Source organism: Megachile rotundata, chromosome 4, assembly GCF_050947335.1.
Source record: "Megachile rotundata isolate GNS110a chromosome 4, iyMegRotu1, whole genome shotgun sequence".
NCBI lineage: Eukaryota > Metazoa > Arthropoda > Insecta > Hymenoptera > Megachilidae > Megachile > Megachile rotundata.
In genome coordinates this window covers 2,914,635-2,928,988 of record NC_134986.1, presented here as the reverse complement: position 1 = coordinate 2,928,988, position 14,354 = coordinate 2,914,635, and the positions used below count along the sequence as shown (strand labels likewise).

The following is a 14,354-nucleotide window of genomic DNA, read 5'->3' as shown; positions in this document are numbered from 1 at the left end:
AATGTTTTCAATTTAGAAATTTAAATGCCTTCAAATGTTTATGTTTAGGAATTTTTAATTTACAGACTTAACAATTAAAAAATTTCAACATTTTCAAATTTTCATACTTAACAATTTTTAGTTTACAAATTTAACAATTTAGAAATTTCGAATTTACAAATTTAACAGTTTGGAAATGTTACATTCACATGTGTTCAAGTTTAGAAACTTAGAAATCAACAATTTTCACACATAACAATTCATAAAGAGTAGATTTTCAAGTTTAGCTGTTTAGAAATTCTTAATTAACGAATTTTCAAATTCAGGCAAGTTGAAGTAGAAAATATTGTTGAAAATTGTAATGTAAGCCAAAAAGTTTGATTAATTTTTAAGTCAAATATAAGTAAAAACCAATTTGCAAAATTGGCACAAATAAGAAAATATTTAATTAAAGGGTTAGAGAATTGTACTTAAAAATATGTAAATTATGACATTATATTAAAATTACAGTCGTCTATCTTTTAATTTATTGCATAACACTAATAATATTAGACACACTGCAACAACATTAACGCTCATTGCATGACATGTTAAAATAATTTAAAAAAAGAACTCCTACAAATAAAATTAACAAGAAAGTAACAATAAACAAATTTATTAATAAATGTTAATTTGTTGACAAATGTACTGAATAAGTATATCAAAAGAAAAATAATACATTACTATTTTACAACCTTTTTCAAAAGACACAAAAAATTATTATTATCAATAACAAGAAATATCTTCAATAGTTATGTTAATTATGAAATTTGCAATTTATTTATGTCTACAAAATTATACAAATTTATTAACAAATTTTAATACAACGAAAAATTAAATTGCGAAAATTTATTAAATTTTCCTTTCATAGAATTATTCAAAATCTAATCATATATTTATCCGACCAAACATACAAGGAACTTAGATTAACAAGTATATAATACATATTTTTATATATTTTTATATAATAATATTTGCAATAGAGTACAACAATCCATTAAATTACCCAATATTATTCAATTATGCTATCCATAAGATTATCCAAAATGTGTTTGTTATTTATCCGAGCAAACGGATCAGGAAGATAGACAAACTACGTATATTGCCGTTTTCAATTGCCTAAATGACTCTGTCTTCCGCTCCCTTCAGCCTGCCATCTTACTCGTTGCTCGGCTGACTATGCCATTAATAAAATGGTCAATAAAGCCGAGTGGATTGATACACCAAGTTGGCGGAACGAAAGGATAGCATTTTCTTGCCACTTTCGATATATTTGATGTGTGTTAAGCCATACACAGGGTGTTCCATTTATCTTCGCTGTCCTTCCATACTTCCAGTGACAAATACAGTTGACTGACATAAAGTTGGGTTGCACTAAACGAATGATTCATAACATCGTTACGTATCATTTTGAGCAGACACGTGTTACATCGTTAGAAAAAGTGATGTAAATATAATCTACCACTTTTATTTCAGAATATATTCTTCTAATTCTTGTTATGCATATTTTAATGTTAGGACTACTAAGGTGAATTGAGGTAAATGCAGACTGGTTTTTGTAAAATTGGTATTTAAACGCAAGTATTTTCAGTCTGCTATGTAAATACTTAACGCTGTCGATATCGAACGCTTGTACAATTACTACTATTTAATTAATATTAACTAACGCCTTAATTTTCCTTGTACATTTTGATTTTTATAGGAAACTGTTTAAAATGTCAACTACTCTGCACTTTCCCTGAAAATGTGGTAAGTGCGTAACTTGAAGTTAAATACTTTGAAACTTTATTTCATGTGCAATGGGGTAAGAGCAGAATTATTAACAAATTTGCTATAAAATGCTTTTTACTGCATCATGCAAGTACTCTTAGCTGAAATATGAAAGGGGATACAGTGAAACAAAATAAGGAAACAAACATACTAAATGGAGAAATTTCGTTCATAATGTAATAAAAATAGCCTGTATACGCACTTGCCCTGTTTACGAACTTACCCCACTTCATCTTAGTTAGAGTAAAAGTATACATTTTAAAATCTAACAATCTTGTAAGTCACATATGGCGCATATCAACACGAAAATATAATATAGTTAAGCATCAAAAAAGGACATCTAACGAGTGTTTTAATAATGCGATGAAGCTTCTGTATGCAACTGAAATAACCGAAATTAGTACGATGTTGTTTAGTTCGAATTGAATTGTACTTTTTTAGAGTTGGAAGTGTATTCAAAAGCTGGATTATTATCAGGCAAGAAAACTTTAATTATTTTACAAAAGAATACAACGTCGAGCATTTTTCTTCTATTGCGTAGTATTTGAAGTTTTGGATTATTACGATTTAAATTATAGTTATGAGTATTAAAGGACATGAGACGACCACTATGGTTTGTAGCAAGCTTTCAAATTTTGTGTTGGATGCATTCAATATCATTAACATGAGAGTCATAGTATGCGGACCAGATTATACTTCCGCATTCTAAAGTAGATCTAATTACTTGACAGTATAGCGCTCTAACAATAAGAGTATCAGTGTCCTATTTGTTAACACAAGAATACTACAAAATAGTACTTATGATATATCAATTTGAGACTTAAAGTTTACTAAAAATGGTTACATAAATTTTTCATAAATATCTTGGGATGAATACTTCAATGTAAAGCTTAAAATTTGCTAAAACGGTTATGTGAACTTTTCATAATCTTTTATAATATTAATTGGAAAATCGTCTCATTGATTATTCTGTAGAATGTGGAGTAAGATAGTTATCTAACGATTAATAATTTTAGACTAACAAGGGACTTTACTCAACCGATACATGCTGATTTTCATACACTTTGATTATGATATAGAACTTAAAACTTATGTTGAAATCAACATTTTTAACAAGAAAATAAGTGATCTGAGAAAACTTTGGGATTGAGAGCTATGAAAGTAATATTTCTGTACTGCGCCGTAAAACATAAATCAAACCAGAAGATAATCGCTTATAATATTCATTGTAAACAGTGGTTGACCAATTGTGTAATTATGTGCAATACGATTTAAAAATATAAACAGAGTCAATCTATTTTCGTTTGATGCGTTTTAAAGAATATCAAGATATATCTCGTCCTGTTCAAAATCCGAATGTAATCAAGACGTGAATTCTCGTTATCTAAAACGGTAAGATCTAACCACTTGATCTCTCTTATCGTCCTATTTGGGATCAGCTAGCCCACTTCTAGCAGACAATCCCAGGTGGGTTACGATCCGTCTGATCCTGACTTGTCGGTTCCACTTATGGTAGTAACTACTCCTGTGACTCGCCAAGTATTAACGAGACGATGGATAATGAACGCAGATTTTCGAGAGGTATCAAGCTGACGTCGATTGACGACCATAATGAGACGCTGCATCATCGTCCCTTAGAAGTTCCTGACAAAGTAAATTACACCCTCGCGATGTGTGATAGAGTCGAGGTGTACGTCGCTGGTCTTGAATTTGAATACTTCTAGTACTTGCAAATGTGATCTGAAAGCTTGTACTTTTCTTATAAATCCGCGCGGCGGACGAAAGAAATGAAATTTTTGTATTACTATTACTTTTGTGTGGATTATAGGAATTTGGACATTTTTCTGTCCATTTTTGGGAAATGGAGATTTGAAAATTTGAATAACTAAAAAAGTAGAGTTGGAGGTTATGGACACTTGGAAATTTAAGAATTTGGGAATTTGGAAATTTAGAAAATCAGAAATTAGGGAATGCGAAAAATTGATAATCATACAAATTCAGAAATTTTATAATTTACAAATTTAGAAATTTCGGAATCTGATAATTTTAAAATGTAGGGACATTGAAATTTAAGAATTTGAAAATTTTTATGTTAACTCACAAATAAATTTAAAAAATTTCTAAAATTATTTGTGTAAGTAACTATTACATCAAACGTATTTTTATGAAATATGACTGTTACAAAATGGCGTAGTTATTGGCACATTTCTATTCTAACCTCTAATTAAACTAAATCCTTCAAAATTCTTTTGTACATAATTTTTAAATAAAATATATCGGTTTCTTCTAAAAATGTTCACATGACTATCTACTTTGTGTTCAAAATTTTCGAAAATAGAAATATTTAAATTATTCATAACTTTTTTCAATTGGTTTCTCCTCCACTAGCAGAATTCAAATATTTAAAGTAAAAAATTTCTTTTATTTCATAAATAAAAATTTATCACCTACGATGTAGCAAAAAATTTTTAAAAATATTTTCATGATTATAAACACGGTTAGAACTTGAAGCGGAAAAAGTTTTTTATCCATTAAAAAAACTATTTAATACGGTTCTACAAAATCGAACAATTGACATATTAAAAAAATCGTTTGCAACGAGGTAAAATATTTTATATAAAATATCGTCACAAAATTTTGACAAAATTGGACGCGTAGTACCGGAAATTGTATAGCAGCAACGTCAAAAATTCAAGAGAAAAAATTCGATTATTGGAAAACGTCGATGAAACGATGTTTCCCGTCATATTTTCTACAGTAACCATGAAATTTTGCACCGGTTTCAGAAGCTGGTTGGAAATTTTATCAGACTACGTGAAAGTTCTGTGAAATTTGAAACTTTGTGTCTGCAAGTTTTGAAAGTTTACGAAGTTACACGAGACCGGAGATAGTTGTAATTATTGCGGTTCTTCTGGAATGCAAAATCTTTGAAAGCTTCTCCTCACTTACAAACTTCATGATCACTGTTAAAATAAAAATTTCAAAATAAACCAAGTATTTGTAACTAAATTCCTGATAAGGAAATTGGTACTCTGACTCAACGTATGATTAAAAAATTTTTAATTTTATTTACTGCGATTTCTACTTTTTTTTAAAGTATTTCTTACGGAGACGCGAAAATTTAATTCTAACTGATGACATGTTTTATAATTCTAGAAATAATTAACAATTTGAGTTTCCTACTTTTGAAAGACAAATTACTGTAGACATATTACTTGTGTTATTGAAAACCATTTCACTTTAATATAAATAATTTTTATGAATTATGTAATGTAAATTTTATAAATTGCATCATGTAAACTTGTAAATTGTATAATGCAAACTTTGTAAATTATAAAATGTAAATTTTGTAAATTATACAATAGAAACATTGTAAACTATACAATGCAAATTTTGTAAATTATACCATGTAAACTTTGTAAATTGTACAATTCAAATTTTGTAAATTGCACCATGTAAATTTTGTAAATTGTACTATATAAATTTTATAAATTGTTCAATGTAAATTTTGTTAATTGTGTAATGTAAATTTCATAAATTGTATAATGTAAATATCCTAAACTGTATAATACAAAACGATTAAGTATAATAAAAATGATTGACAGAATTTATTGGGAATAAAATTATGAATCGAAAGGATTTTCCATAACTTGAGGACGACAATCAAAGCATTAATACCATAAAAGAACGAGGTACAAATAAAAAAATGACCAATGCTTAACAGCTATTACTTCTAAATGAGGACTAATTTAATTACTTGATCAAGATATTCGATTACCCGCAGAATTCTATGATAGAAGAAAAACTTAGCGCATGAAGTCGTTTAGAAACAATTAGGTCAACGTTATTCAGGCCAGAAGTTCCATTCCAATTAGATCCTCGTAGTATTTTCATGGAAATTACTTTCCAATTAATTCTTGATCAGGTGAGAACTACTAAGTTTTTGCATATTAAACGGCTGATTGCGAAACATTGAAGGTCTAACACGATTTAGTTTCAAAATGGCGGTCATGGTACATGGATTTGAAGCTTGACCAGTAAAAATAATTACATAAATATTTCATTGTAGATATAATATTTACTTATTAAATTCTTTTTATAAATATAAATATTTCTGGTTTTATAGAAATATAAAAACAGATAAAGATTATAATACATATTGTATAGAAATTTTTATGTAATTGTAGTAGACGAAAATATTACAAAGTGGCATTCAATTTAAATCTTCAAGTTTATAAGAAGTGCTTAGATAAACATTTTACGATTGATTTTAATACAAACTGATTGTCAAGTAATTGCCCTGCTGCATATTACGTAGTAAGGTGAAGTAGGGTAAGTTCGTAAACGGGGCAAGTGCGTATACAGGCTGTTTTTATTACAATATGAGTGAAATTTCTCCATTTAGTATGTTTGTTTCCTTGTTTTGCCAGTAAAACAAGGCCATGCCAGTAAAAAGCATTTTATAGCCTATATTTATTAATAATTCTGCTCTTGCCCCATTGCACATGAAATAAAGTTTCAAAGTATTTAACTTTAAGTTACGCTCTTACCCCTTTTTCGGAGAAAGTGCAGAGTAGTTGACATTTTAAACAATTTCCTAACAAAATCAATATGTACAAAAAAAATTAAGGTCCTAGTTAATATCAATTAAATAATAGTAATTGTGTAAAGCTTTCGATATCGACAGCGTAAGTATTTACGTAGCAGACTAAAAATACTTACGTTTAAGTACCAACTTTACAAAAACCAGTCTGCACTTACCCCACTTCACCTGAATCAGTAAATTCTTTATCAGCCATTTTGTGCTATGCGTATCAATGAAATAAATATATGGTAATTTTTTCGAAAATTTTAAGCTTCGAATTGATATATGTATAAGTGGAATTTCATGATCCATTTTTGTTACTTTGTAATCTGTGGTTTCAAGGTTGAGCAACTTCGATATATGTATGTATACGACAGCATTATTTGTTATAATTCTCTATCAATAATTTTATAATGAATCAATGGTGCATTTATGCAATCATTGTTGTTAATTTGTATGTTTCAATTTGATATATAATAAATATTACTTAGTAATACTTTTATGTCATGAAATTGTGTTTGAACTTCACATTTTGAGACTAAACGTTTGACATATAATGTATAAACATTGTTTATTATAACTGAATATTAGACATTTTATTATATTTATATGGAACTTATGTCGTCGTTGTTGTTATTCCTTAAGCTTTAATTCGACACATCATACGTACTATTTTGTAATACTTTTTTGTCATGAATTCTGAATATTGTACGAATAAACAGTTGATATTTCATGGTACTTCACAAAATAATATTCATTTTTTATTGCATATATTAATAAAATAATTTTTATGAATTGTTCAACATCAATTAGTTATATCACATTTCGAAGTTCGAAAGCTCGCACGTAACAAAACAGCATTATTTACCACAAGTCACCAGTCATTTTATTGTACGAACATCAACAAAGGGATTATACATATAGCCACTCCCGTTAATCTTTAAGCTTTAAATTGAAGTACCATAAAGCGTATTTTGCTGTGCTTTTATATTACGAAATCGTTTCTGAATGTTGAACTTCGAAATTAAACAGTATAAATAATACAATGACATCACTTGCTACAACTGGTCACCAGTCATTTTGTATTGAATGTGCAGTTTATGCGAATATTTCAGTTAAAGTTTAAGCTTCGAATTAATATATCAGAAGAGTTTTGAGATATTATATTGTGAAATTTTAGAATTTGACATTTTGGAATTAAACAATTACGACATAATACATTGTTTCTGATAGCTGGTCTTTTTTGTTAAGAATATTAATGATCTGTTTATACGAAAAATTTCTTGAGATTGATATATCATACGACATATTTTACAGCATTTTTATATTATGAAATATTCTTATTAAAATTTTACTTTTAAGAATATCGTCATTTGAACATAATAGTATTATATTATAATGAATTTTATTAAATACAAGTAGCGGCCATTTATTATATGTTGTATATATCAACAAAGCATTTATACAGTAATTTTTTAATTATATTTAAGTTTCAATTTGTAAGTATTATTAAGTATCAACATTATTCATTACATTATTCATTATACTATCATTTTTGTTAGTATTTACTCTTTAATTTGATACATGATAAGTATAATTTTCTAATACTTTTATGTCATAAAATTGTATTTGAATTTTACTTCAAACTACAAAGTTTGTTAAGGTTTTCTTGAAATCTCCGTTGACTTCCATTAAGGTGAGTCAATGTGTACTTTAACACTATTTCTACCACGATTTTGTGTGTACCTATTTCGACGAAAAGATGTCTTTTGATTCCTTTTTGTCTGAATGCAAATAATTGCCAAAACTGTTGGGATTTCAAATTATCAGTTAAATGTAGATAATTTGTAGAATATATTTATTGATACATTGATGACTTTTTATTACAGATTATTTAATCTGGTTATAAATTCTAGCTTAATTCATCGATGTATAAAATATAAATATAGCAGTGCACACTAAAATGTAAGATGGCAGGAAATAAGCGAATATCAGAGTTATGCCGCAAGTCCTGCATTTTCCGTTATAACTGAAATCGGGATTCTCTAATCTGATTATAATTGATATGATGGCGCAAAATGTGGTTCATATTTATATGTAAAATGGTTAAAAAATAGGCACTGCCATGAAATCCATAATGTATCAAAAGACACCTGACGGTAGAAATAAGTATACCACATGCACATTTTTAGATCTAGAGTGAACTAGAAGAAAATAAGATCGCTGAATTAATTTAACAACTATTGTATGGAAAGTCAAGAAATTAATTGTGAAAAAATGATTAAACTTATAGACTAATTTTAAGTTAAAATTTGAAAAGTGTGTTATAACATCTCTTGGTAGAAATAGTGTTAAAAAAGGTCCAACGTTAAATTGTATTAAACGTGCCAAATCCTCAAGTTACAGAACCTCGAATGACCCAACGGAGTTGCGTTCGAAATCTATGCTCTGCATCTAAAATCAATCAAAGCTCATAAAATCGAACGTTCACACCTGCTCATCGGGCGTTCCGTTCGGCGAATAATTACATCACGGTGTCCCCCAAGGGAGGCCGTATTCCGAGCGTGCAGCAGCGATCGGTAGAACGGTTGATCGCAACCGTAACCTTCCATTGAAATGTCGCAAATTGTACGACAATCATCTTGTCAAGCCGTTCAACTCTGTTGAGGCTGTTTGTCGCGCTCGCGACACTCTAGTGCGAATTCCATGGAGGTTTGTATGACCTTCTCGAAGCTCGACCAGCCTAGCTGCCTGGCTGTCGGATGCAACAACGACTCCCTTTGGTATATTACCTACGTAATACGTAGCTGTTCTCGGACGAATGAAATTCCGCGTAAAGTGTACTCCGGAGAATATTTTATCGTCCCCTGAACGCCGGAAAATACGGGGAACGGCTATTTTATGCAGTTTTGGCATGCATCCCTGCACAGGCTGCACCTCCCTCCAGAAAATATCGCCGAGTCGCGTGTTTAGGGAGGAATTTTGCATGGGATCTAATCGAAGGGTCGCAATCAAGTCCACCAATCAATTATTCTCACGGTTAGGGTGCGTTTTCTAAGGGTAGGAGACACCTGGGATACCTAACTAATGGGGCTGCTTGAATAACTCCCTCTAACCACTGTATTTGAAGATAAATGAAGCTTCCCCGTAAATTTACGGTTTCAGTAATGGTTTGAAGTTGGTTTTAACTCAATTTTTGTTATTTGAAGTTTAAACTCAGCTTGTTATTTATTTCAATTTAAGTTTGAAGTTATGTTGTGAGAAATAATGGTTTAATTGTTGTTTAAGTCGATGAAATCCGTTGCAGTTTATTCATCGTTATTGTAATAATCTATTACTCTGTAACATGTATTCCTTATTTTCAACAAATGTCTATATCTATAACGAATATTTACATCCACAATTATTTTATATAAGCTTTAATAATATCTGGAAGTGATATTTTGAAATGTAACTAGTTGAAAAGCACAAAATAAAGAGAGTTAATGCAACTCTAAAAATTGAGATTGTACAGCTAAGTAAATATACAAATTATTAAACTCATAACAGGTCAAGTAAATACAAATACAACTTTTTGAAAAATTATAAAAGTTAACCTAGGTCTTTTCTATACTTTTGCATGACGTTATAATTTATGCCTTTTGGTGTGTTGTGACACTATGACACTTTACTTGGATGATTCATCTTCTCCGACCTACTTTAGCTACGATTTTAAAGTGTCCACGAAGTAGGAAAATGTAATTTCACCCTCAAAAACATGTAGTGACATGGCAACGTGATGCTGAGTCACAGTTAGTAGTTGAGTTTTTACTCTGTCGTGTTTTTATAACAGTCAAAACTTATATGCTTTGATAACATAGCGGTATTGCTAAATAACACTTATGATATATCAAATTAAAGTTTGAAGTTTAATGATAATTATAGCATAAACCGAATACTGATGTTTGCAATATAACCTTATTGCCGTGCATGATGCATGAACTGCCAAATTTTCAAGCACTCGATAATTATTTCATTACATAAAAGTACCACGAAATACCGCTTATGTTAGGTCAAATTAAAGCTTAAAGACTAATCAAAATAATAGCACAAATGCCTTGTTGATATTTTTAATATGATTAATAAGCAATTATAGCACACAATGTTGCATTATATGCCATTTACTTAACTTTGAAGAGTAAAAATGTAGAATAATTTCGTGACATCAAATTATAGGTAAACAGCACTTATGGTATATCAAATAAAACCTTAAAGTTTAAAGAAAATAACAGCGTAAACCGAACACTGAAGTTTGTAATATAAAACAACTAGTGTCTCCTTATAGAAAACAATATGTATTTTTGTGTTATAATATAGGGACTGTCGAATTTTGAACACGAAATACGAGTCTGATAAAAAATACAATTTGTATTATTATATATCAATATGAAGTTCGTAGAAAGGTAAAGTATAAACATTTTGTTAAATTTTTTAATACTAAATGACAATATTAATAAAATATTTTTCTCATAGTCAACCTGTTTATATTAATATTGTGTTAAATTAATTGTAATAAAATTATAGTAAATAAAATTGTATTTAGAATGAAATTGTAACAAATAAAATTTTCATTGCAATAAAATCAATATATTGTACAGGCCATTTTATGGTACGTTTTTGTTATCAAATCGGACGCAACGATTTGATATTTGGAAATTGTTAACAAACATATCTCTGTGTAAGCTATTATCAATTTTGAGCCAATTGTATTTTACGTTTTTATAGTTGAATAGTTTTAAATAACTGTTAAATAGAGTTCCGTGTCGACTGATGATAATGATTGACATGCGTTATAGACTGAATAAGTGGTATAGGGTATTCGCGACAACGGTATAAGATTAAATAAATATCCATGTAAAATTATCAAAAGCGTGGAAAATTAAATTAAACTGACATATATATACCTGTAAGCGGCTTAGAAAGTTTTAAAATAGAGTTAAATATGAATTAATTTGAAAATCCATGCTTATCAGCAATGTATATACATCACACCGTTTTCAAAAGACTTTCTAGTGAATTTTATTGCGTATATTAATTTATACACCAATGGCATAAAGTTGTTGATGATTACATAAATTTTCAATATAATGAAATAAATTGAAATGGTGCATGTACAATTTATGCATAAAGTAATCAACGACGAGTTAACTGATTATATTAACGAATTAACATAGAATATTTCATAACCAAAAATATTCTACAAAATAATATATATCAAGCATCAATAATTATACATTTTTAATTAGAAATAGTTATAAATTTTTATCCAAAAGAATTTGTACATAATAACATTGTATTTTTATTAATAAAAATTATGGCTAATAAACTGAAATACTCTAAAATAACAATTTATTTCACATTATGTTATAAATATTTGTCATAAAAAATTATTGTCATCTTTCTTTTTACTTAACTTAATTTGTCTAACGTTTAATATATTTCCGCTTTCAGAGACTTGTATTATTGTCAATACATCGAAATTAAAAGGCTTCATTAATTGTCAAATGCGTAGCATCTTTGTTCTAAACAAACGTATAAATTACTTTTCAAACGTCTTTCAAAATGTATTTAATAAAAACACTGATTACTATCAATAGGTAATAAACACAATTAAAAATATTAATAATCAATAAGCACAAATGTAAAATAAACTATTTTACGAATTTTTAGCAATTTAGTAATGTACCTAGAAAGAAAAATTTTACTTCGAATTTATATTTCTCAAATACGAACATAGATAGAATAGAAAAAAACGACTTAAAACCACAGAAATGTTTGTAATTAATTTTCTTCTATGAAGATTAATTTTTTAAATTCTCTTTCATTCTCGGACGTAATACTTTTCTCTTTGCGAACAAAGTGCGGAAGAAGAATGAAAATCGTGAAACCACGGTGTGTCTATCAATTAAAGCAACGACAAAGGTCGCATTCAATTATGAAATAATATCGTGTTCGTTCTTTTCGGTTGAAACGGTACGTTCTACCGCGTCAAACATCGTTTCCCTTTCAAGAGTCGAACGATTTCGTCTTTGAAGGCGAAGTGCTGTTCGAATTTCCATCGGTCGTTGAAAATAAGTCGAATATCGTGGTGGAAATACGAACGAGCTTTCCATTTTATTGAAAGCGAAATTAATGACACCAGATCGAACTACTAGGATTAACGTACAGTTTTTCATGTTTCAAAGTCAATCATTGATTCGTTGTTGTTAAAACACTGAAGGACAGAATGAGTGCTCGTTGAAAACCTCACGGACCATAACGTGTACGGTGTGTGTAGCTATACAATCCATAAAAATTTCGTATTTAGAAATGTTTAATTTGCAAATTTTTTTACTTTCATTTTTGTAGATTTAAAGAAATCGAAATGTGCCATTTTCGTGCTGTCGAATTTATAAACGTAGATATTCGGATATTTTAGAAGTAGGAAATTTAATATAAACGCATTTTCAAGTTTTCGATTGTTTAAGCTTTTTAACGTAATGTTTCGTTGATTTGGGTATTTAGAAATAGAAAAGATGATTTAATGTATTATATGTATATACAGTACACAGAAATTTAACATTTTCTAATTTAGAAATTTAGAATTATGATTCTTTAGAAATTTAGGAATTTGGGAATATGAGAAGTTTGAAATATCGGAATTTTAGAATATAAAAGTTTAGGCATTTAAAGATAGAAATATCGGAATTTGACATTTTAGAACTTAACAATTTGTATGTATAAATATTTCAAACTTATTGATTTTGCATTCTTTACCATTTAAAGATTTAAATAATTTTCTGATTTTGAAAACACAAAAATATCAAACTTTTGAATTTGTAAATTTAGAATTTAGAGTTTTGTGAAGTCTGAAGTTTAAAAATACATGACATTGAAATTTTTGAGATTCCAAAATTTCGAATTTGTAACTTCTCAAGTATTTAATTTTCAAATATTTTCAAAGAAATTCGCAAATTTTGATTTCATAAAATTATCAGATTTTAAAATTTAGTGATTCCGTAGTTTAGAAATGTAGAAATTTAGCTATATAAAATGTCGAAATTAAATATTTGGAAATTCGGAAATATAGAAGTTTCAAATTTTTGTTAATGTGAGTATTTCTAGATATCTAAAATATTATTATGCAAAATCAGCACGAAATTCATTAAAATGTAATTATGTGTCGCTTAGCGTAATTTCAACGAAATTTTCACACAATAATCATTAGAATGTTTCAAAACTTTTTCTTCATTATTTGAAAGCTTCTCTTTAGGGGCATTTCAAATGTGTTTATTTTAAGTTCTCCCAACAAATGTTGCATTTTGATATTGACTATCTATCAGTTGTCAAGTATAATATAGAATGATTTTAAGAACTCCAAGAGATTATTATTCTTTTTTAAGTAAAAAAGAATGATAGAAGAAACGTCATATGGTATAATCCGTCCTAACTGTGTGTGACCTTATTTTTTATATGGATGCACCGATGCACCCCCAAGTATAATTACACTTTATTCTCTCGGGCGATTTAATTTCTTTGTCAAATCAATCTGTTTTATTATTACGCTATACACGTTATATTACGTTATATTATAAAATACAAATTCAAACTCTTCGAAATGTCAATACGTCACCAGATATATAATATTTTATGTCGGAAATGTACTTTATTACAATAACATTCGAATATTCCACCGTTGCGCTCTACACATCTTCAACTGCGTTGTTTACACTTTTCATAACTTGTTTTACTTGTTTGGAAAATACATTAACAAATGACAAATGCATTGAACTTTATTTGGTATTGTCAAAAATTTAAATTGAATTCAAGCCCTTTTGTACCAGTTGACGATTTAAAGGAGAGTATCAAAATACACTGTTCGAATGTCCAAATAAACTAAAGCGTGTAATGAGAAATGTGAAAAAACCAAATGAAAAATGTGTAGAATGCAATGGAACATTCA

The 14,354-nt window shown here is 28.6% G+C and overlaps 1 protein-coding gene across 2 annotated transcripts in view; it reads right to left on the bottom strand.

The window, feature by feature from the left end:
• LOC100882272 (uncharacterized) overlaps positions 1–14,354 on the bottom strand; it is a 156,200-nt gene that overhangs the window by 121,791 nt on the left and 20,055 nt on the right. The window lies entirely within an intron of this gene.